Source organism: Gracilinanus agilis, chromosome 3 (genome assembly GCF_016433145.1).
Source record: "Gracilinanus agilis isolate LMUSP501 chromosome 3, AgileGrace, whole genome shotgun sequence".
In the NCBI taxonomy this organism is placed as follows: Eukaryota; Metazoa; Chordata; class Mammalia; order Didelphimorphia; family Didelphidae; genus Gracilinanus; species Gracilinanus agilis.
The window spans coordinates 651439139-651464944 of record NC_058132.1 but is presented as its reverse complement, the minus strand read 5'-3'; positions in this window follow the sequence as shown (position 1 = coordinate 651464944).

The following is a 25806-nucleotide window of genomic DNA, read 5'->3' as shown; positions in this document are numbered from 1 at the left end:
AAGTATAAACCTTGAAATCCATCGTCATGAGAATTTCATCTTAATACATTCAGCCCAATGCTAGCCTATCAAGAATTGTTTTTAGTTCAGATTCATCCAGTAGCCCTACCAGTTTTATCCTCCAAATTATTCTTCAGAGACTCTTTTATTTTATAATCAAGGTGCTAATGAATTTTGAGTTCTTGCGACATCTTGAAGAAAATGTAAAAGATATTAAGTTCAGTTTCAAGGCATGAGCATCCTTCAAATAGCAATGTCCGATGATAGATTAGCAAAGGCATTGCTTGTTATCCAAGACATTCCCACTATGGTCATATAACCCTGGGCAGGATTTTAAAAGGTGCCTTTGAGATACCTTGGAGCCTTCCTAAATTTATATCTACTAAATGAACAGACCATGTCATAACTGAAATCAAGTTGTCCAACCCCAGAAATCAATTCTTCAAGGACTTAGCCTAGTTTTTGTTTTCTTAGTGAGCTTTTATCATTTGGTCTCTCTTGTAAGATAGATCACAGAGAAGATTATGATACAGCAAAAAGTCTAGAACTTGGAAGAAGAGGTTCTGGAGATTTTTTTAATGCTAGTTTGAAACCTTATTTTACTCTGTGTGAATTTAGTCAACTTGTTTTAACTTCTCTCAGTTTCCTTATATATAGTTAGAGAATTCTGTATCTTGGACTTCAACCCCCAGAAGTCCTTCAATATTTCCCAGAATTCCTTCTAATCTCTCCACCATGTTGGGTTGTCACGTATTATTTATAAGTTCTGTGACTCCTCCCTCTCCCTCTCTTCTTTCACAACTGGGGCTGGGTTACCTAGTTTTTTGTTTTTTCTCTAGTTATTATTAATAAACTTTATAAAATATAAGTTATTGTATATTAATTTTAATCTTTACACTCATCTATAAAATGAGACTGTTGGACAAGAAGGCCTCTGAAGTACCTTTCTGCTCATGTCTATCAGCCCATAAGTTATGCTTTTTCTTAAAAAGCTGATTTTGTAAAGGAATGGGGAGCAAAGGATCCCAACAGTATCTCCATGCTATAACATTTCCCTTTTGTTATAGCAGCACCAGGGCTACAGTTTAGAGATTTGGGATTCATCTGAAGTTCTAAGAATTCATTAGTCCATTGGTCTCCACAGCGTTCCAATCCCTTTCATCTGCAAAGCCAGATTTGGACAGCTCTCAAAGCCTGGCTTCCTTGGGAGCCTCCCAGGACCTCTGTCAGTCTCCCTGCCAGAAACACAGCAGCAGCAGGCTGTCTTGGGATATACTTTGGCGCCCAGCCAGATACTGGGGGTGGAAAAAAGAAACCTCTCCACGTTGATCTCCAGTTTTTAGAGAAGACAATATTCAGGCTGAGTAAACAACATGTGGAAACGTGGCTTTTCTTGCTACAAATTCTATTGTGACCCATGGCGGTGTAAGCCGAGATGGAGAGGTCCAACAGAATCATGGGCTCTGAGTGAGAAGGCTCAGCAGAGGCCCAAGGCAGTTGGACTGCCCTTGAATGACACTGAGATCAGTCAACCCTTAGATTTACTCCTTCATTTTATTTTTATTTTTATTTTTTTTTAACCCTTAACTTCTGTGTATTGGCTCCTAGGTGGAAGAGTAGTAAGGGTGGGCAACGGGGGTCAAGTGACTTGCCCAGGGTCACACAGCTGGGAAGTGTCTGAGGCCAGATTTGAACCTAGGACCTCCCATCTCTTGGCCTGACTCTCAATCCACTGAGCTAACCAGCTGCCTCCTTACTCCTTCATAAGGGACTTTCTTCCTACTTCTTTTTCTTCAAACCTTAGATTTATTCCTTCATTTTAAAGGAAAATAAGGGACTTTCTTCCTACTTCTTTTTCTTCAAGGAAGAGGTACTCCATGCTGCTTTTAATCAAAAAGAGAAGCTTAGCTCATATATTATTGAGGTTGCATCATTAATTCATGATATATGCTACCCAGAGGGACACAGTGATGTGAAATGGCACAAAGACAGATGAAGAGATTTGTATTGATCATCATTGGTGCCCATAGGCCCCTGATCCCAGTGTTACTGCTGGCAAGTCAGGGCCACCCAAGAAAGTCTCTGGACTCAGAAGCAAAATCTTTTTGTTTGTTTGTTTTAGAAATTTGAGTGGAGGGGGAATGTGCCCATGCCATTTGTACCTGCCCCACAGAGGCTAGGGTAAATGAAAGAGGCTGGGACTTGGAGGAGTCCCAGCTTTAGAACAGAGATAGGGAATTCTGAGGTTCATTCACTCCTGTTCCATGCTTGTGAACTCTGTACTAGATCCCAGTAGATCTAATAACAACAATAACGATTACCCAGCAATAGCACATACCTAGCCTTTCTGGAGTACTTTAAGGATTTCGAAGCACTTAACGAATATTATTCCATTTGATTCTCGCAATAACCCTGCTCGGCAGGTGTTTTTATTACCTCCCTTTACAGATTAGGAAACTGGAGAGAGAAAAGGGGTCAAGTGACTTACTCAAGCTCACCCAGTGAGGTAAATATCTAAGGCAGGATTTGGACTGAGCTTTTCCTGACTTTACACCACACTGAGCTGCCTCTGATACAGTTGAGTTCAGAATCTGCAATCTATATGTTTTTTGGTGGGGAGATGAGACATGATTAGAGATACCTATGAAAAGCATGATAATATCGAAAAACCATGTTGAAAATATCTAAGCATTCTATCAAAATTCCAGTTATTATTATCATTTCTCTGACATAATCAAATACTTTTTTTTCAATATGGAAATATCAATTGATTGGAATAGAGAACTCCTAGCACAGAAAACATTTCTACTTGAGGCTTACCCTATGGATTAATAGATGACTAAGTGGCTAGGGCACTGGACCTCATTGAAGGAAAACCAGGGTTCAAAACCACTCTCAGACTCCTTTTTCCCTGTGTAAACTTTGATAAGTCATTTCACTTTAGTCTGCCTCAGTTTCTTCAAACCATAAAATGGGATAATAATAGTACCTGTCTCGTAGCATTGTTGTGGGGATCAAATGAAATGACACTTGTAAAGTGCTTAGCACAGTGGCTGACCACATCATAGGCATTAATAAATGGTTATTTTTCCCCCTTTCCCTCTTAGATCTGGGGCTGGAAGGAATCTTGGAATCCAAACCTTAGTCTTCTGTAAATGAGGAAATTTGTAGGGCAAGTGGCTCACCCAATCCCATAGAGGTCATCCATCAGAGATGGGATTTGGACCCAGTTCTTCCACTCCAGAGTCAGTGTTCATTGCACTGGAGTATCTCAAACTGTAACCTCTAGTCAGCGTAGTGCTTAGGGCACTGAGAGATCACTCAGCTTCCACGTGTCAAAAGCAGGACTTGAATGCGAGTCTTCCTGATCCCCCAGCCAGCTGCAGAGAGGTCAAAACCCAGCATTCCAATCCAAGCCGTCATCTCTCGAGGTCTCCTTGGGTGAAACTCATCTCCTTGCTTTAAGCCAGTGCCCTTTTCTTCATTGCTAATGCTATTTTGTACTTTTTTGGTACTGTTATGTATGCATTGTATCATCTCATCACCTGTGAACTCCTGGGGGTCTCACTTGCTATTCTCCTTCCTGCCCAATGGCTACTTTCTGTGGTTGCTGCCTGTGTATACACAGTATTTATACTTGGGGATTTTCCCACCCTCCTTTTCTTTTGACAAGAGCTCCCAGAAGGAAGCTCTCCTCCATGAGTCCTTCTACTACTTATGGAAAGGGTTTTTTTTTCCTTTTCTTCCTGCCCTTGCTTCTGCAAGCTCAGATCACACCATGACCCAGAGCCTGACCTCCCTCCTCATCACTGCCCCCCCTTCTCCCTCGCCACCAAGATGCAGGTGGTCAGTAAGAGAATCAAAAGCACATTGTTGAACACCCTGTTCCCAAGGAATACATTTCTGTTTCAGGCTCAGGCTTTAGACTTGGACAGCTCAGTCTGTAACAACAACTCTCAATGAAGCACTTGTAAAAGGGAGGAAAAAAAAAAACTTCTCTTGATTTTTTGGCTGAAATTTTGTTCTCCAGAAAGCACACAGGAAGGACAAATAGCACTCACTGGGATTTGGCACAGATGTGCAGCTGCTTGGGTGAGTAGCCTTGACTCTTTCCCCCCTCCTGACCTTCAGTAATCCCTTGCTTCACACTTCCCCTTTGATAGCGCTGAACTGTGCAGATGTTTCCAGCTGTTAAGAAGAGACAACACAGAATGTATGGAAGGACATGGAGAAGGGGCACACAGGTTGGACAGACATGCTTCCTTACAGCATTACCTTGGATATATCATTTAATCTCCATGGGTCTCCGTTTCCTCAAGGCAAAATGAGGAGGGTTGGACTGGGATCTTCTAGTCTCCTATGTCTGTAGAGAGAACACCCACACCAATGAATATCAAGATCCATTAAAGCAGTGATTCCTTCCCTTCCTTAGATTATTGTCCCTGCTGTTGGTCAGTCTGGTAGTCCATGAACTAACCCTTCTTGGAATCATGCTTCTAAAAGCATGAAATAAAATCCATAAGCTTACAAAGAAAATGAATTTATATGAGTTATTAAAACATGAACCCTGTAATGCAGGATTTATGCAAGATCTCTTGCATTTGCAAAATTACCCTAGGCAATCCTGGCAGCTAGGAGAATGGAATTCTGGCCTGGCAGGTGCTAGTCCCAGGAGATGACAGTTTGAGCTAGGACTATAAAAACCCCTGCAGAACCAACCTGGGGGTTCTGATTTCCTTGACATCACCCAGACACCCAGCTACCCCTAACTTCCCCTTGGGGATCCCAGGAGGTTGAAGGGATGTTGAAGGGAGGTTTGGTTTGTGGAAAGTGGGCAGGATTTAGATTAGAGTAGACTAGCAACAGGGACACCCCTAAACCAATTCATCAACTATACCTGTCTAGCTGGTGGACCAAACAACATCAGGTCAGTGGTTCCCTCAGCCTGGCCTTACCTCCTAGGTCCACATCCAACACTTGCCAGTTGCCCCTAGCAACAGTCTCTCAAGAGCCCTAAACCCTCTTACCTCAGTTTTCCCTTCTGTGTTAATATAAACCCTTAGCCTGAAACTGTGAACTTCTGTAATTATTATAACATCATCTTGGGCTAAGGGGCTGAGGAGAGGAGAGAATAGCAACCACTTGACTCTAAAGGAAGTACTGGGCAAGCGTCCATTTTATCCAGGAAGTGTGTCAGCTTCATTTCTGTTGAGTTCTGCTTTCACACCAGCAGGGAGGGGCCCTTCACTCTCCACCTTAAAGGAGCCTAAAGGTAGCAGGAAGACTGACTGGGCATCACAGCTCAGGCTACACCTCCCTGACAGTCTCAAATCACCTGCTAGTGAAGTTACTGGCTCTCAGGCCCAGGTGACACACTTGTACCACCAGCTCCCCTGTTAGCCACTTTATCTACTTATTACAACCCCACGTTAAGAAACCCTACTTTAAACCATTTGAGAATTGAGAACCAAAAGGCTGGTGGCATAGTAGGAGTAAGAGTAATGTCCTCATCTAAGTCATTCATCAATAGCATTTGGGGAGGGGTTCTTTCTTAATGTCATTTTCTATCTTAGGCACTAATCATATTTTTTTTCCTATGATCATAGAATATTACAACTAGAATGATCCCTAGAAACCATGCAATATAGTGTACTATTACAGATGAGGACAAAGGCTCATAAGGGTCAAATGACTCATTAAAAATCAGATTGCTTTTAAGTGATAGCCAGAACATGAATCCAGTTTTCTTTCTCAAAAATACTTTTTTAAAAATTATTTTATTAAATATTTCCTATTTACATGAAAAAAGTTAACAATCAACTGTTAAAATTGTTGAGTTCCAAATTCTTTCCCTCCCTCCCAGTTTCCCCTTCTCTTTAAAAAGGTAAGCAATATGATTGCTATTGTACATGTGAGGTCATGCAAAACATACTTCCATATTCGCTATGTTACAAAATATGAATAAAATAATAAAAATAAAGTTAAAAAATATGCTTCAATCTGCATTCAGAGTTCATCAGTTCTCTCCCTGTTGGTACATAACTTTTGTCATCATAAGTCCCTTGGAGATGTCTTGGATCATTGTTTCAATGAGAATAACAAGTTATCCGAAGGGGATAATCTTAACGATATTACTATTATTGTATACAACATTTTCCTGGTTCTTCTTATTTCACTTTTCGTGAGTTCATATAAGTCTTCTCAAGTTTTTTTCTGAAGCATTCTATTCATCATTTCTTTTTTTCTTAAACCCTTACCTTCCATCTTAAAATCATTACTGTATATTGGCTCAAAGGCAGAAGAGTGGCAAGGTCTAGGCAATAGGGGTCAAGTAACTTGCCCAGGGTCATATAACTAGGAAGTGTCTGAGGCCATATTTGAACCCAGGACCTCCCATATTTGGGTCTGGCTCTCAATCCACTGAGCCATCCTGCCCCCCATCATTTCTTATAACACAATAATATCCCATCACATTCAAATATCACAAAATGTTTAGCAGTTTCAAAATTGATACGCTTCCCTTCATTTTCTAATTCTTTGCTACCACAAAGAGCTGCAATAAATATTTTTATATGAATAGGTTCTTTTCCCTTTTCTTTGATCTCAATGATATACAAAGCTGGTAGTGATATTGCTAGCACAGGGTATACACAGTTTTATAGCCTTTCCGGCATACTTTCAAATTATTCTCCAGAAAGTTTAGAAAAATTCACAATTCCACTAAAAGTAGATTAGTGTCTCAGTTTTCCCACATCCTTTCTACCAGTTATTATTTTTCTTTTCCATCATGTTAGTCAATCTGATAGATATGAGGAAATACCTCAGAGTTGTTTTAATTTGCCTTTCTCTAATCAGTGGTGATTTACAGTATTTTTCATATGATTATTGATAACTTTGATTAATTCTGTTGGAAAATCCCTACTCATATCCTTTGACTATTTATTATCTGGGGAATGGCTCTTATTTTTATAGATTGGCCCCAGTTTCCTATATATTTGAGAAATGGAGCCTTTAACAGAGAAATCTATCGTTAATGTTTTATGACCAGTATAGTCTTTTTCTTGTAATTCTGGCTGTTTCAGTGCTGACTATGTAAAAGCTTTTTAATTTCATGTAATCAAAATTATCCATTTTACTACCCATGATTCCCTTGGTCATAAATTCTTTGCATATCCATAGATTTGACATTTATTTTTCCATGCTTACATTATCCTTCATGTCTAAATCATTTATCCATTATGTTCTTATCTTGGGAAATGCTTAGTTTCTGCCAAACTGCTTTCCAGTGCTCCCAGCAAAAATATTTTGCATATTTATATGCAAATAAACAAGTGAAAAATCACACACTTTCATCTGCATTCCTACTCCAACAGTTCTTTCTCAAGAGGTGGATAGAATTCTTTTTCAAAAGTCCCTCAGAATTGTCCTGCATCGTTGTATCGCTGAGAGTAGCTAAGTCTATCACATTTGATCTGAATTTTGGAATGTTTAATTTTTCAATAATTTATTTTCTGATGTTTGTAATAGCTAATTATCATCAACAACAAATTTTGAGGAAATCTCAACAGGGAATTATGTGTATCAATTAGGACTGGGAGGAACTGACTTAAAATTACAACTTTTAAGTTCACTTCCTTTGACCATTTAAATTGATACCTATTTTGAAAGTAAAGTTATTGCGTACAGTTTTTTCCTGGTTCTGCTTGTTTCACTCTGCATCAGTGCATGTAGATCTTTCCAGCTCTTTCTGAAATCATCCTGTTTATCATTCCTTAAAGCACAATAATATTCTATCACCATCACATACCACAATTTATTCAGCCATTCCCCAATTGATGGACATCCTTTTAGTTTCCGATTCTTTGCCACCACAAAAAAAAGCAGCTATAAATACTTTTGTACAAAAATATCTTTTCCCATTTATTTTAATCTCTTTGTCATACAGACCTAGCATCCACTCCCTCTTGAATAAAAATACTCTTCTCTACCCATGACTCAGAAGTGGAGATAGGCAATGGATTTGCCAAAAAAAGTGTCAGAGCACAAGAGTACTTTATAAACTCTTTGTGACCAATTGCCAGGTCCCCTTACTGTCTCTAGCTTGGAAATTCCTGAAGCTGCTACTACTACTTCTTTTATCACCATCTAGTACTGTGACTGCTGTTTCATCTATGTGGGCTCAAGGCCCATCCCCTGACATGGGTCTTTCTTCTCAACCTCCTATATTGTCTTGGTATAAAAAAATGTTTCACTCTAATCTTTTGTTAGCTCTACCACTTTGGAGTTTGATTTGAAGAATTAATTTGTTGTTGTTTGGAGGGAAATGTTGAGAGAGCTCAGCTAAGTACTTTTCTTCTCTGCCATATTGACTTCCCTCACCCACCAGAAGTTCCAAATGTCACTTTCCCAGTTTTCTTTATATTTTATTTTGTCACAATATCCTTTACTCATGCTAAACAACACAACATACACTTGTCTTTCAAATTCCAACTCAGATCTCATTTTGTTCCAAAGCCAATTCCCTAAAACAGGAGAAGTATGTTTCAGATGTAACACATAACCCTTGATATTGGGTGAATATATAGTGAACTGAGCACAGGAGCTTAAACATGGTGGGTACTTAATACATTTTTATTGATTGATTTTTCCAGAGGTATAAATCTTCATTGACTTAACTACTAAATCTTTTGGTTAAAAGGAAAATGAATTCCAATCACATAATCTCAGACCTGGAAAGGGACTTCCAAGACTACCTTTTCCAAATCCTTTCTGATCAAGATTTCCTCTAAAACATACCAGCATAACCAAGAAAACATTGTACACAAATAGTGAAATGATGGAACTATCCATTGTAATGTAATGAAATTTACTACTAGTGGCAGTGTAATAATCCAGGACACTCCTGAAAGACTTATGAGAAAGAATGCTATCCTTATTGAAAGAAAGAACTATGGGAGTAGAAATGCAAAAGAAAAACATTTAACTTATCATTTATCAGTTGTATATATGGGTTATATATGTGTATATATGTTGTATATATATGGGTTATATATATATATATGTATATATATACACACATAGTATTGTTATAGGAATATAGGGTACAAGGGAGATATAGAGATATAGTGATGGTGATGATGTGTTTCTATAAATGATCTCCTCAGCTGCAGTTGGTTGGAGGAACATCTACTCCTATTACCCTGACTGCTGCTGTAAGTTATCCCCTTCCTCTAACAGCTGCCCAAGTAAGGACCCTCGAGAGGTTAGATAGATAACCTTTCTAGGTCCAACCTGGGGTTGGATAAATTAGTATTGGGCTATTGATCTGCCTTGGATAACATTCAGGTTCGATCTGCATTTGATTCCCTTCCCAAGGGCCATGATAGAAAGACCACTCAGGAAGGTACTTGTTGTTGAACACTCTTTTTCTATAAATAGGGAAAGGATAACAAGGTCAAGGATTTTGGGGTTTGGAAACCCTATTGATCTATTAACTATAGACTAAATAACAATCAGGACTGGAGACTATTGATCAGATGGAAGCTGGATATTTCACCTCTCCTCTTTCTCCAGCTGGATCTGGCCACAGCCAAGCCAGAGAATAGGGAGGCTATTGCTGCAGATATATTGATGGTATTTATTCTCTCAGCTCTCTTATCACCAGTGTTGGTGATTCACTAGCTCTCACAGTCTATCAGGAAATTGATTCAGGTTTATTCCTACCCTCCTCTTCTTAAACCACCTGGCAACCCTTCAACCTCCCTTCCAGCCACCCACTGCCCAGATTGAACCACAGAGGTTGGAAGAGATCTGTGATGTCCAGTTCTCAGCCTCTGAATCCAGAGACTTCAGAGCTCAGAGACTTCTCAGTCCAGAGACCTCCCTCAAAGTGGCTGTGAGGGGTATTTATAGGGTGAGGTGGACAGACATTTGCCCCTGGCTCACGGCATCTGGGAACATTCCAAGTCTCTCAACTGCCATCCCTGTCAGTCAAGGTGACATCCATCTCTTCCCAGATTATTGAATATAACAGTATATATCAGTTGTATATATGATTTGGGCTTTGGGCTTTAAAAGATTGCTCAATAGCAAAATAGGTTTCAAGTGATAATTTGTACATCCCAGTGGAATTGCTTGTTGGATTTGGGAGGAGGGAGGGAAGAAAGAAGGGGAAAAAATGAATCATGGAAACAGGGAAAAATATTTTAAAAAGTAAACTTAAATAAATAAATACAACATACCACCAGTGGTCACTTTGCTTGTGCTTGTTGTTGTTCAGTCAGGTCAATCGATTGTTTCTTATTCTTCAAGATCTCATGAGAGGTTTTCTTGGCAGAGATAATGGAGTGCTTGCCATTTCCTTCTCCAGATCACTTTAGAGATGAGGAAACTGAGACAAACAGAATTAAATGACTTGTTCAGGGGCACACAGCTAGAAAATATCTGAGCCCATATTTAAACTCTGAAAGATATGACTTTAGGGTCAGCCCTCTATCCACTGGGCCACCTAGCTGCCCCCTGCCTTGAATTAAAGACCTTCAATGAGGAGAAGCCTCCTAACTACTAAGGATTCAAATTCTACTTTCATGGAACCCTAAGTGCTATGAAATTTTCCTATATATAAAGCCTAAATGAGTCACCTGGCAATTTCCAGTGATCGTTCCTAGTTTGTTCCCTGAGACTAGTTCAATTCCCTTGTTTTACTAATGAGGAAACTAAAAGGTGAACAACTTTGCCCAAGATCACATAGGTATTAAGTGGCAGAATGGGCACTTAGATCCCATCCCTTGCTTCTATAACCAACACTCTTTCCACTGCATTGTCCCATCCACTCTGAGTTTTAAACTTACTGCACTGATCTGTCCTTTGTTCCAAAATAAATGTTTTAATAATCCTTTCTATCATCTTGCCTTAATAGCTCCAGGATATCTTGAGCTTTAAACATTTTGGATATTATTTGTGTGAAACAGTGATATCCTTTTCTTGATTTCAACTTTTCTACATTTTCTTTAAACCTTAGTTTAATGGATCTTCATATTATTCTTTAAAGAACTCTAGATTTTCCTCATCTAGATTTTTTTCTTACATCCTCAGAATTTTGTTCCCAAGAATTGCCCATTCCAGCATTGATGTAAAGTAGAATAGTAATCTCGACAAAGGAGGATACACCATAAAATTGACTACGCCAATTTCTAGAACTTGGAGTTCTCTCTTCTGGGATATTTTATCTGATTCTTATAGGGATTTTTTTTGCCTTGCTCATCAAATGCCCTTTTAGTTACTCATCTGAGAATAAAATGAGATAAAACTTGTAAAACACTTCACAAACTTTAAAGTGCTCTGTAAAAGCTCACTAAATTATTATTTGCATACAAAATGCATTTCACATGCACACTCACCAGAAGGTGAATTTATGGATGTCAGGAATTGTGTTACTTTTGTCTTCATTTCCCCTCCTACCGAGTATTACATTTCATGCTTAATATTTTTTGGGGGGGAATTGAATAGAATTTTATTGAATTGACAGATATCTACTCAGGCAATATTGAAACAATTAGGAGGAAATGAGTCCAGCAAGTTTAGTATATATTTTATGATTCAAGAATACTTGGGACGTCCCAGAAGGAATCTACATCCCCCTTCCACAAAATAGCATGGATACTTGACGACTTGCTTCCATAGATATGGGAAATGGATCTAAGGTTGTACTTTGTGAAAAACTGGTTGGAAGAGGGTTGGGAATAAAGGGATTTTGTAACTGACAACAGGTGTTAGAAACACCAGACAACTGCTCAGGAGCAGAACAATCTTAAAACCAATAAAGGATCCCTTCCATCCTAAATCAGAGACATTTAAAATAGCTATAAGTCACTTTAGAGAATAATTTAAATTGAGTAGATGTCACGGATCTGGTCCACTTGGAAAGGAACGAGAAGAGCATGTGCTATCTCTCTCTTCTTAGAGAGTGGCTTGAGCCCGGACTTGGAAGGGATTTGTTCTCCTTAAGGGGTTCAACTCTTCATCTCTTCCCTGCTCCTTTTTCTCATCATGCATCCTGAAATTTGGGCTTCAGGGGTGCCCTCTACACTGTCTCCAAAATTTCTTGAAGTATTTTGTCCGTTCTTTGGCATCCTCCTCTTACTGTCCCTGCTTGTCTGTCATTAGATAGGCATAGAGCTCTTTTTTTTCTCATCCATTAGTCTTGTCTTCCTACTTTCTTTTCCTAGCTTTATAGTAGTGATTCCCAAAGTGAGCACCACCGCCCCCTGGTGGGTGTTACAGTGATCCAGGGAAGGGGTGATGGCCACAGGTGCATTTATCTTTCCTATTAATTGCTATTAAAATTTTAAAAAAAATTAATTTCCAGGGGGCTAAGTAATATTATTTTTCTGGAAAGGGGGCGGTAGACCAAAAAAGTTTGGGAACCACTGGTTTATAGTGTGAGAGATGGTGTTATAAATTAGAAAGTTTTCTGATTTTGCTAATTCACCATTACTGGGGAAGCATGACTTGTAGATTTGTCTATGAGCTAAAGTTTCCTGGCCAGATTAGATGCCTGTTTTAATTCTGTATTCCTAATAAACTTGACACTCCATTTTCCAAAGAAGGTCTGCTGTGAGTTGTTGCCAAAACTCGATGGATCTGGAATTCAAGACCTGGTGGTGCTCATGCTTACCTCATCTCCTCAAAAATTAATTTTTATTTAATTTGAATATATTTATTTGGACAAAATTATACGTGTCCATGTTTTCTCTCTCCTCCCTTAGGCTATAACGTCCTTGAGAACAAAGATGATTTCATTAATTGTTGTATCTCTGGTATCTAACATAGTCCTTGGCACAAGATAGATATTTAATAAATGGAATGTTTCCATCATGGGCTTTAGTCAGAGGCTTTCAATTCAAATCTGATCTCTGATGTTTACTACTCATGTGACCTTGAGCAAGTGCCTTCAAAAGCTTCACTTGGGCCTTAAAACTCCCTGGACCTCTGAGGTTCCTTCCAACTCTCCTGCCACTCCCTCTTTTCCCCCCACTACACAAAGGAAAAAACCAAAGAAACCAGGAGAATATGTGCACCATTTCAGTGGGAAGAAGAGGATATGGGGTTCTCTCTCTCTCTCTCTCTCTCTCTCTCTCTGTCTCTCTCTCTCGCTCTCTCACTCTCTCGCTCTCTCGCTCTCTCTGAAATCTCACCTACCTTTTCCATCCTTTTGGCACTTTAAGTTCAAACCTACACACTCTTTATAGAAAACCTATTTCTTCTAACCATTAATTAATTCAATGAACACTTATTAATTCTACTCTCTGATGATTGTAGTGTTAGATGAATACACATATGTACATGATACATGATTGACTTCCACATGTAGCTAGCATGGAAATTCAGGCTTTGAGTGGGTTTTAGAAATGTATTCTCAAAACTAGATTTAGGATTTTGTTAGAAACTGTATTGACAACTGGAAAGAAAGTGCAATTGCTTTCCCATTTTAAAATACCTGTCATAATTTTTAAATGACAGATGTCCACTTTACATTTCATGACTTTTTCCCCTTAAGATTCTTAAATCAGGTACAGAGTTCAGGTAAAGACAAATTGAAATTACCTAAAGTTTCAGGTTTGGAGAACCAAATTTTAGACATTTTACCAAGCTGTACTGCCAAATTTTGGCAGAATTGTCAAGGAACTTTTAAAAGTAACTGGAAGCCAGAGAAGTAGCATCCCCTTCCAAATTGTCCTGAGAATGCAGCCTATTCTAGAAGGTCCAAGTGAAGCTATTTCCAGGGAGCAGAGGACTCCAGGGACATCTGGGCCAGAAAATGTGATAATTAAATGGATATTAGGATTAAGTTACTAGGTTATAAGGAGATGTGATGTTAGTTAATATTGATGACTATTATATGGCTTCAGCTTTTTGGTTTTCATGTGGTTTATGTTTAAGTTTTCTTGGTTACCTTGGTGACGTGCCACTCTCCCTTTTCAAAATGAGTCTATAATGAGCCCTCTATGTAGTTTGATCTGTAACTTAACTTACATGATTCTGATTATGTCCTTACAAGAAACTTTACAGGTTTGGCTTAGTAATACATGATCCCTGGGGGTTGTGGGGATGCTCCCTCCCCAGGGCTAAAAGGAGGGATGAGGAATTAGTACAGCAAGTAGTTAATTGATCTGACTCCATTCTGGATCTAGCTCAGTTTCCTTTGAATTCAACATGAATCCAGCCCATCCATCTTGTGAGAAAACTTGACTCTGTTGTAAGAATTGCACCTGTTCACTCTTCCCCTCCCAAACTGGAAAATCCCTAATCTTTCTCCTAATTAGAAAGCAGATTACCTAATGTTGCATCCTGGTGAATTGTTTTCTTTTCCTTAATTAATCTTATTTGATTGTTTTTTTAAAGCATAAAAGTCTTTCTTCCCCTGAACTCAGGGTCCAGTGCCAAAATGGAGGGGGTCTGGTCCCAGTTTGTTAAGAAATTATCATTCATTGCTTCATAAATCAATCCACCAGCCAGCATGAGCCTCTGTTTGCTCAGTCATTGCAGTTTTCTCCAACCGCGGTAAGGTCATACAAAAGCACAAATTAAAGTCCTGACCTCAAAGGGTTTACTTTCTACTGAGAGGCAACAATATGTTTACAGAGAAATAAATATAAAATATACAGAAAAATCATTATGAGGTCTCTTAGAAGTGGGAAGCATGATAGTAGGTTTCCTGTGGAGGGCAGGACTTGAACCTCATTTACTTTAAGTACTGATCCTCAATACATAGTGATGTAAGGACTGAGAGTTGGCCACTGGGGCAGAAAGCTCTGAATCAGTCAGTCTTGCTTAGGATATATTTGACTGTGAGACTTCGGACTCATCATTTAACCTCTCAATATCTTTTTTTTTAAACCCTTGTACTTCGGTGTATTGTCTCATAGGTGGAAGATTGGCAAGGGTGGGCAATGGGGGTCAAGTGACTTGCCCAGGGTCACACAGCTGGGAAGTGGCTGAGGCCAGGTTTGAACCTAGGACCTCCTGTCTCTAGGCCTGACTCTCAATCCACTGAGCTACCCAGCTGCCCCCTAACCTCTCAATATCTTAAGCAAGTCTCTAAAGTAAATTACAGACCTAATATTAAGCTGGGATGGTAGAAAGAGTTTCCTCCCTGACAAATTCCCTACATTTAGTCAATCAAGAAATGTTAAGCCCCTACTATGTGCCAGACACTGTGCTGGGGATACAGAGAAAGACAAAGGACAATCCATACCTTTGAAGAGTTCAGTCTGCTCAAGAAAAAAAAAAATCTCCAAGTCTCAATGCCCCCTTTGAATGGAAGTCTTGACCTACTTGCATGACAGAAGAGTGATTTCTTTGCCATTTTAGAAACTAATTATTCCTTCCAATCTTGACCTGATCTTTGGTGAGCCTTGCTTCCTGCCTGTGAGACCTTGGATAAGTTGTCTGCCTTCACTGGGTCTTGATTTCCTGAACTATAAATGAGAGGGTTGGACTAGACAGCCTCTGAGATTCCTTCCAGCTATGATCCCTCAGAAGGGGCTGTACAGATATGAATTGTCCTCTAGGAAGGAAGACAGATGATATAGCAGCATTTCCCATGTTTACATGTGACTCAGTTGAGATTGTCTGGCAACCACTCTCAGTGATCTCAGCCCAAGAGATCCTCATCTGTGCCTGAACCCGAGCAGCTGTGCTGGACCCAGCACCGGACGGATGGAGATGAAGTGAGATACTTGATCCTCTATTGGCCAGGAGCAAGAGGAAGGCAGGATGCTCCAGGAGCTGATCAGAGCATTTGGTTTCCTCTCTAGCTCATATCTCTGCTGCCAGGCAAGGTTAGGAAGAGCTAACAGCCCCTTAATTACAGGCTTCTGGCGACCCATCGGTACAGCTCCCTTGGTCTGCCCTGTGTATGAACTGACTGATTGACAGCAGAGCAGCCTTACAGGGCTGTTCATTCTATCTGAAAACGTTTGAGCCATGATGGTTAAGAGGACAGGCAGATCTCTAGGTCAGCAGGAGGTGGCTTACACAAAACAACCACTCGGTGGTATCTGGAAGTCTTGGAAGTGTCCACGGAGAGCAGCTTGGGAACACTGGGAGCTGGAGGGTGACCACAAAGGATGTGGTTGCTAACTGTCTTTCATCAGCTTTCTGAGCTTCCCGGAGAATCTGCCCAGCTCCCAAAAGGATAAAACAGGCCCAAAGAGCAGATAAGAGCCTCTGGCCTGGAAAGATCACTTGGAGAGCTTCCGGGAATAAGCACTGAAGTGGATGCTTCCAAGGTTGGGAACACAGCCATTTGGTTTTGTTTCTGTTATGTGTCCTGGTGGTCAGCTTCTAGCTTGCCTCTAATGAAATACAGACTGTGGAGGTATCAAGGAAATGACAGATGAGCCTCACAGCTGCTCTGTCATAAATGACTTCCAGCTAGAACCCAGATGAGTGTCAGAAGCACCACAGAATGGAGCCCAGTTGGAATGCTAGGGTTTGTGATGCAGTCGTGGTATGGGGTGGGGAATAGGGGGGATGTGTGAACTCTGTCTGCCCCAGTGGATAAGGACTTGGGCTTCCTGTTTTTTCTGGAGCACCAGAAGTTCAGAAATTGTTAGCCTAAGCAAAGGAGAGTCAGAGGATACTTAGCCCAAAACTATAATCTCACAATTTTTTTTTTCAAAATAGGGAGAGAACCTGGGTCTGTGATTTCATTGGCACAGAGAACTCCTGGATGAGGAACCTTCTTTGATTAATGCATCTGTTCTGAAAGTCCTAGAGAGGTACTTAGAGCAGAGGTGCCAAAGTCAAATAGAAAGGGCAAATAAACCCTTAAGAGGCACATTGACTTAGTTTTTAAATGTAATATTACCTGTTTTATTTTGTTCTATATTTCCCAAATTATACTTAATCTGCTTCCTACCACAGTCGGGAGAATTGCAACCCATATATTTGACATTTCTTTCCTAGAATACTGCTGAGGAATGTAACAGAGGTAAAAGAAGTCAGACTCACCACTTCTCTTTTTTTGTCTTTTTTTCCGTCTCTCTGTCTCTGTCTCTATCTGTCTGTCTGTCTGTCTGTCTGTCTGTCTGTCTCTCTCTCTCTCTCTCTCTCTCTCTGTGTGTGTGTGTGTGTGTGTGTGTGTATGTGTGTGTGTGTGTGTGTGTGTGTGTGTGTGTGTATTTCACTCACTACCTATGTGATCTGTTTTACCTCATCAAGTTCCCCTGGGTCTAAGTTTCTTTAGCTCAAAGATGACAGCAGAGCACAAAATGTTCTCCACGTTCTTTCCAGCTCAGAATCTATCAATTAAGCAACAAGTATTTTAAAAACACATATGATGGTTCAGGCACTGAGGATATGAAGCGAAAGGCAAACCAGTCTCTACTATCAAGGAACTGGAGGACATGCCATTAATAGATAGATAAAGAGATAGACTGGTAGATAGATAGATGGTTGTATAAGCAGATAGAAAATGGATAAATGTAGAGAAAGGAGTGAATGATAGTGATAGATAGATGGATAGATAATGTTATATTCAAACTCTGAGTCTCACCTTGATTGACAAGGGAGACAGTTGGAAGACATCAGAACGTCCCCTGATGCTGTGAGGACAGGAGCAAAGGCAGTTGGTCTGAGGATATAAATACCCTAACAGTCATCTGGGAGGGGTCTTTTGGTCTTGGAGCTTGACCATTGAGCTGGATCTTTGATCTTTGATCTTGAAGCAGTGATCTGTGGGTCTCTGACCATGGGTCATTGATCCTCTCTGAATCTTCCCTAGATCTTTAGGCATTTGAATCATCATTAGCTATTAGGTATCTGGGCCCTGGAGGTGAAAGGAGGAAAAGAGGTATAAGAAGAAGAGGGTGGATTTCCTAAGGGTGTTACTTCCTAAAGGCTGTACAGGCTGACATCACAAATTGATACTAAGAAAGCTGAGAGAGGTCATCGGTATCTGTACCAACTGAGCAGATTGCCCTCTGGTTTGGCAGTGGCCAAGCTGAACCAGAGGAGCATGAAATCACTAGCTCCAGATTACTGAAACAAGAGCCTACAGTCCTGAGGGATTATTGATCATAGCAATTAGTGACAGGGTCTCCTATCCCCAATCCATTCCTGATCATTCCTTTCCCTATTTAAGATCAATAGATAAAGTTTTATTAAGTACCTTCCTAAGTGGTCATTATATCACGACCCTTGGGGAGGGAGCAATGCAGTCAGATGAAACGTGATCCAAGACTTATTAGAGCCCAATATTAATAATCAATCAACCCCAGGTGGGACCTGAAAGGGTTACCCATCCTCCAGACCATCAAGGGTCCTGCCTAGGCACTGTTGTATAGAAATAGGGCATTATAACATCCAGTAGGGTGACAGGTTTCGGTGGTTCCCCTGCACCAGCTACCTAGGGGAATATAAGGCACAGCTTCCCAAACCAATATCCCCTAGGAGCATAGCAGTATTCAAGGAGAGTCCTTTTATTTATTTTTATAACGAGAGAGAGAGAGAGAGAGAGAGATGGATAGATGGATGGATAGATGGATGGATAGATGGATGGATAGAAGGATAGATAGATAGATAGATAGATAGATAGATAGATAGATAGATAGATNTGGATAGAAGGATAGATAGATAGATAGATAGATAGATAGATAGATAGATAGATAGATAGATAGATAGATGGATGGATAGGTAGACAGTAAGGAAATAAGAATCTTTGTAGTACCTACTATGTGCCAGGCACTGTGAGAAGTGTTTTAAAAATAGAATCTTATTTGAATATATGAAATAAAAATAAGGTAATTGGAGGCGGAGGCAGCAGCACTGGATAGGATAAGAAAGGCATCATGCAGAAAATGGCACCTAATCTGAGTCTTGAAGGAAACCAGAGATGCAGAGGTGAGAGAGGAGACCATTGATAGACATGGAAAGGAAGCGGGTACAATGTATTGATGAAGAGATAAGAAATAAAATGTAGTATGTGTGAGGAAAAGATATCTATAGTGTGAGCAAGGGATTAATGAGAGAGTAATGATGGTGGAAAGAGAAGGCAGTGCTAGACTTGAAATGGCAAACCCAGACATTTCTATTTATTTGCTCCTAGATTCTTTACACATGGGAAAGGATGTTATTGGTAGTACCTAGACAGGGGAATATTTGAGAGGACAATGTGCAGACAGCTGTATACAAGCTGACAAATGGTAACAACTTTAATTAGTTGAAGATGTCAAGAACTTGTTAATTTTTTTATTTTAAAAAATGGATACATTTTGTTTTGACATATCAGTCATTTCCTAATCCTCAAGTCCCCACGACTCTATCCCACAAGAAGCCAAACAAATGTGACTGATCTATGTGTTGATCTTACCAAAAAAAGATAAGGAAAAAAGTTTATGGCTAGCATGCTTAACTATATGAACATTATGGACTCCGTAGGGACAGTGAGAGCCAAGATACTTCTGTTTGCGGGGCACACTGTGGGGATTTTATCAAAACTCAGGACACTAAGTCTCCTGTATGAGATCTACAAGCACACCTTCCTCCTTCCTCCAGGTAAAATAAGTAGATAAAGAAGGCTTCTTTTCAGACTCTGATGGGCTGATGGTTAGACAACCTATAACCTTTCATAATCAGTATATACATGTATCACACACACACACACACACACACACACACACACACACACATCTTGGACAACTTGAAACTGAAGGGCAGGAGGACAGAAGGTCAGATCACCTTTCAAAAGCTACAAACTTTGGGGGTTTTCTGGAGAACCTTAAATACCTTTCTGAAACAAAGATCTATTATTTTGATAGCAATCTGCCTCCAGTATTATTATCTGGAAGATAATTAAAAGGCTCAAGATGGGTATGAGGAGGTGCAGTAAATTGTTCAGTTATTTCAGTTGTGTCTGACATTTCATGACCCTATTTGGGGTTGTCTTAACAAAGATAATGGGGTGGTTTGCCATTTCCTTTGCCAGTTTATTTTACAGATGAGGGAACTGAGGCCAACAAGGTTAATTACATGTCCAGGGTCACAATGCTAGTGTGTGTCTAAGGCCAGATTTGAACTCAGAAAGACAAGTCTTCCTAACTTCATGTCTGGCACTTTATCTGCTGCACCACTTGGCTGCCCTTTGCATTAAGTTACAAACAGGAGATTATTAAGAAGAGGAGAAAAAGACACCATCAAAGGAATGACACAGAGCATAGGACCATGACAAGACCAATAAATTTGGAGTCAGATGAGCTGGTTTCAAATCCCACCTCTGTCCTGTCTGGGATCCTGAGCAAGTCTCCTGACAATCTTCAAGACTAGCACTGATGCAGTGCCTTAAGATGAAACAAAAAAGGGCTTCATGTCATCTCATTTGAACTTCACCAACAATTCTATGATGTAAGGGCTATTTTTATCCTCATTTTCCAGATCAGGAAACTAAAGCTGACAGAGGTTAAGTGCCTTGTCCAGTTTCACCTGGCTGATAAGTGACTCAGGCTGGATTCAAATGTAAATATTCGTGATTCTAATTTCAGTGGTCTGTCCACCACTCCATCTGTTGTTGTGGTTCAGTCTTTTCAGTCCTGTCTGATTCTTTGTGACCCCATTTAGGATTGTCTTGGCAAAGATACTGGAGTAGTTTGCCATTTCCTTCTCCAACTCATTTTCCAGAGGAATAAACTGAGGCAAACAAGATCAAGTGACTTCCCTGAGGTCACACAACAAGTATCTGAAACCAAATTGGAACCCAAGTCCTCCCAACTCCTGATCCATCACTCTATCCACGTGTAACTTAGCTGCCATTACTTCATCTAGATCAGTGGTTCTCAAACTTCTTTGGCCTACTGCTCCCTTTCCAGAAAAAATATTACTTAGCCCACTGGGAATTAATTTTTTTTTAATTTTAATAGCAATTAATAGGAAAGATAAATGCACCTGTGGCCATCACCGCCTCCCTGGATCACTGCTGAACCCACCAGGGGGCGGTGGCGCCCACTTTGGGAATCACTGATGTAGATTAAAGTAAACCTTTTTGGGCTGCAGATGCCTCATTTGTAAAATGAAAATGTCTTCCAAGGTCTCTCCTGTCTCTAAGTCTATGGTCCTAAGGATGAATGAGTGAGAAAGGAGAGAGACTGACCCCATAGAGACAAGGAAGGATAACCACCAGAAAACCAGTATGTTCCATTCGTGGCCATGTGATGTCAAGAAAAGGATGAAGCCTCCTCACATACTGAAAGCATTGCCTGTGGTGGACTTACAAGAGGACAAGATAGAACAAGACCTGTATGGGAGGAGGATATAATGGTGGCTTGCTATCAGCATCATGGGAGGGAATACCTGCAACAGTGAGGTCACACGTCCATTTAGGTATAAGCTTATGAAATCCCACATCCACTTTAAACCAAGATAAATGATCTGAGGGCACTCATCTATTTTAGAGAATTTTATGTGTTGCTTACGAGATGAGATGATGACTTTTAAATGCCATCTGACCTTTGGATTTAAAGGTAAACATTTAATGGATTAAACTGTTGTCATATAGTTTCTAGTTTTCTATAGAGGCTAATGGTCTTTATCCTTACTTTCCCCTCTTTCATAAAAAATACATTATTTATGTAGAAATTGCTCCTCTAAATGTAGGAAAATTCCCTTCTACGATATTTTGATCGATCTGTAATCTCATTCATGTGAGTACTGCTTCTAATGATGCAGATTTAGCCCATCAATATCCTGCACTTCTATCCTCGCCCACCCATAAATCCCGCACAGAGACTCCTGTCAACGTACCGAGGGGTTTCCTCTGGTTCTTTTGACATTCTGTGGATACCAGTACCCAATGGCATCGATCAGTTGCTCTTGCCATGTCAGATCCACCTTCCATAAAGGCAAAATCTCTTTAGACCGAGATGTAAGTCAAATACAAACCAATGGGGTGTTGCCTCTCGTGCTGCTTTGGGATTTGGTTTTTAGAGCACAGAAAAGTTTTATCTGTTCTATTGCTTGGTAGTGAGACTCCAAAAACCACACACAAGAAGAAGAAGCTCAAAGACAGACTCTTGACAGGCATACGCATTCCAGAGTCAGGAAGAAAATAACTCCAAACACAGGGATGAAGAAGAGAAAATAAAATCAGAGAGACCGGCATCTTTTAAAATTAATTAGAGAGTCAGTCTCTAAGTCAAATAGACTTAGGTTCAAGTTCCTTTCTGATATATACTTGCTACAATACAAGACTCTGGACCTGTGTTGGCCAACCTATGGCACGTGTGCCAGAGCATGTCCCATGGGGGTGCTCCCTCCACCTTTCCACCACACCTGGGGACATTTCTGACATGACTCACCCTTTTGCCCAGCAGCCCAATGGAAGTGCTTCCTCCCTCCTCTGTCTGGGGTAAGGCCAGGGGTTCATGCAGGATGAAGGTTGCAGTTTAGACACTCGCTCTCTAAAAAGGGTCGCCATCACTGGTCTAGACCAGTCACTTGACCTCTCAGGGCTACAAACCTGCGATCATAAATTGCAGAACAGTTTTTAATACACATTGGTCAAGGGACTGTCTTCTCTACGAGTTCCCCAAGTAGAAGAAATCTACTTTTTGACTTTCCTTTGAATCTTCAATATTTTGTATGACATCTGGCACATAGTAAGCACAATAAATAGTGGTTGGCTTGGCTTAATAAAACTTGACAAGTTGGAGAGGGTTTCAGGGAGAGAGACCAGAATGATGAGGACACTGGACAGCACACCATGTGACAGGATCAGTGAGGGGAATTGGAGTAAATTTAGTCCATCATTTCTGCCTTTGGAAGTGAGTGGACTTGGATTCACCTCATATATGTGCTATCCCTGCCAGTTTAATAGGGTGAACATCTTCCAAAAGCCACTCAGTGCTCGAACAGACTTCTCCCTACAACCTCCCTAAAATCTAAGGCTTTCTTCATCTTAAAATGGAAGTGAATGATAAAAGATTAGAGGGATGGAATTACAAGAATGAGCTAGTGTGTGGAGGAAGCTGGGGAATATCAAAACATTCCTGGTCACCCTGAAATCAAATAACCTAGACCGTCGCTCAGCCCACTTACTGGCAAGGCAAGCCCTGACTCAAAAAACAAGTTAACAGCATTGACATCTAGAAATCAGCAATGACAGCTGCCATTGGTAAAGCACCTTATAGATATCAACTCATCTGATCATCTCTAAAACCCCACAGGGGTGGCTGCCATTATTATCTCCATTTTACAGATGGAGAAACTGAGAGAGGCTGAGAAAGGTTTCTTGGCTTACCCAAGGTGATAGAGAAGATGGAGGGCAGGACTTCAAGCCATGAAGACCTAAGTCTGAATGCTGCCTCACATGCTTGCTAGCTGTGTGACCCTGAGCAATCCCTTGACTCAGTCCTCAGATTTCTCATATGTAAAATGGGGTTAATAATAGCACCGATCGGGACAGCTGGGTAGCTCAGTGGATTGAGAGTCAGGCCTAGAGATGGGAGGTCCTGGGTTCAAATCTGGCCTCAGACACTTCCCAGCTGTGTGATCCTGGACAAGTCACTTGACCGCCATTGCCCACCCTTACCACTCTTCCACCTATGAGACAATACACAGAAGTTAAGGGTTTAAAAAAATAATAGCACCGATCCCACAGGGTATTTGTGAAGAATAAGTATGCTAATGTATGTGAAGGGCTTTGCAAACATTAAATCATTATATAAATTCAAGTTAGCAGTGGTAGTAACAACAACAACAATAATAGTAAGTGTCTAAGGCAGGATTTTATTTTCAGATTCAGCCTATCCCATCTTGTATTGTAAACTAGCCTTGAAAATAGTTACCAGAAAATTCTCAAGGCCATCAGACCCCCAAAGTTACACATTAGGGCTGCTCTTTCCCTTGGGGTTATGGGTATATGGCAGACACGGGCTCTTTCTTCTTTCTGTGGCTCATCATAATGCAAAGACGTCCATAATGGAAGGCTGGCCACTATGGCCGTGTGCTATTCTATCCCCAAAATCAAAAGGAAATGAGACAAAGTGGAGGGCGTCCGTAGAGTGCACCCACTCAAGGATTCTGTCGTGGATGGTCACTCCATCAAGTCTGAGGCTATGGCGGGGGGCAGGATGGCTTATTGCAGTGCTCACTCTCTTGGGAGCTCTACAGTTTCCAAGCCATGGCCTGGACCGGGTTCAGTTCTGCCCTGCCTACGTATAACCCTGTTAGGCAGTTGTTTTCTTCTTCTTAGAAAGGCAGCGCAATAGAGGAGAATGAGGACTAAATTGGGTGAGAGGACCTTCCCCAGGATGTGGAGAGAAGATGTGATGAGGGACCAGGCAGATGGGGGGAAGATGGACGCCTCCCCCCTTGCTGGACAGTTCCACAGTGTCGACATTGATCACTGCAGAAGACTTACCCTGAGATTACCTCCCATGGACACTGTATACATCTTGCATTTACATAGCTATTTACATGCCGTCTTCTCTATTAATTCTAAAAGAATCCTTATAAATTAATATTATTAGAAAATGGATAATGAACTCCTTGAGGGCAGGGAGCTTTTTCTTTTAACTGAGTTTGTTTTAACTCCGTTAACTTTGTAAATGAGCACTTAACACAGTAATAGGCACATACGAGGCACATAAGATAGCATCAGGAATACAGTAAGCACTTAATAAATGCTGGTCGATTGATGCAAGATTCCACATATTACGGAAGGCAATAAGCTTAAGATTAGATGAGGTGACACATCTGTTAAGCGCTTGCTGGGTGCCAGACGCCGTGCTAACGCTGGAGAAATAAATACAAATGAGTAGGAAGACATTCCTGAGAGCTTCCATTCCAAAGGGGGGAAGAGAGAATGCAGAAGGGAAGGAAAGGGGAGAGGAGTAGGTGACCAGGGCAGGAGCATGATTTCAAAGTGCAGAGCCAGGAAGGGGATGATGGAGAGGACCAAGAATTCGGAGGTGGGGAAAGAGTTGGGATCGAAAGCATGACTATGCCCTTTCCGTGTAAGAGAAGATGAACCTCTCGTTCCTTGGGAAGAGAGGATCAGGAGGCCTCTGCTCCCTTCTACCTAGATCAGATAATCAGATAATGATCCACAGGGAATACATTTAAAAATTTAATACCTGATTAGGAAATTTTGCTTCTCTGCAGAGCCTAATTAACTTCTGTAGCAAGCCTCCTGATTTCCATTAAGGTAAGTAAGCTGAGAGCTTCTCATTCTGCCTGCCACCTGACAACGTGATACAGAATGACACACGCATATACTTTGGGGATATAGCCAACAGAGGAATTTCATTTGCTTGATGCAGCATTTGTGTTACGAGGCATTTGTTTTTCTTTCTTTTTTTAAATGGGAGGGGAGGGAGAGGAGAAAGAAAAAAATGTGCTTTTTCAGTGAAAAAAAATATTATTTTTAAAAATAGCAACCCTGTCAGTGGGGATTCTTATTATTTTCAAATTACAGACAGAGAAACTGAGGCTGAAAGAGATTAAATGATATGTCCAGAATCTTACTGCTGGTGGATATCTGAAGCAGGATTTGAACTTCAGTCTTCCTGAGTCCAGATTTTTATCCCCGTTGTCACCTAAAAAGGAAGTTGATGAGGCAATACATTTTTATTAAGCCCCTACTAAGTGTTACAGGCATTGCAATAAATGCTAGTATAGAGAAAGTGCTATAGGAAAATGTGAGGGTGAGGTTTATTTACTTCTAAAAAGTGAAAAAAAAATGTTTTTTAAGTATCTTCTGGGTGCTTGGTCTTGCCTGGAACAATGAGGGTGGGAGCAGAAGTTCTAAAG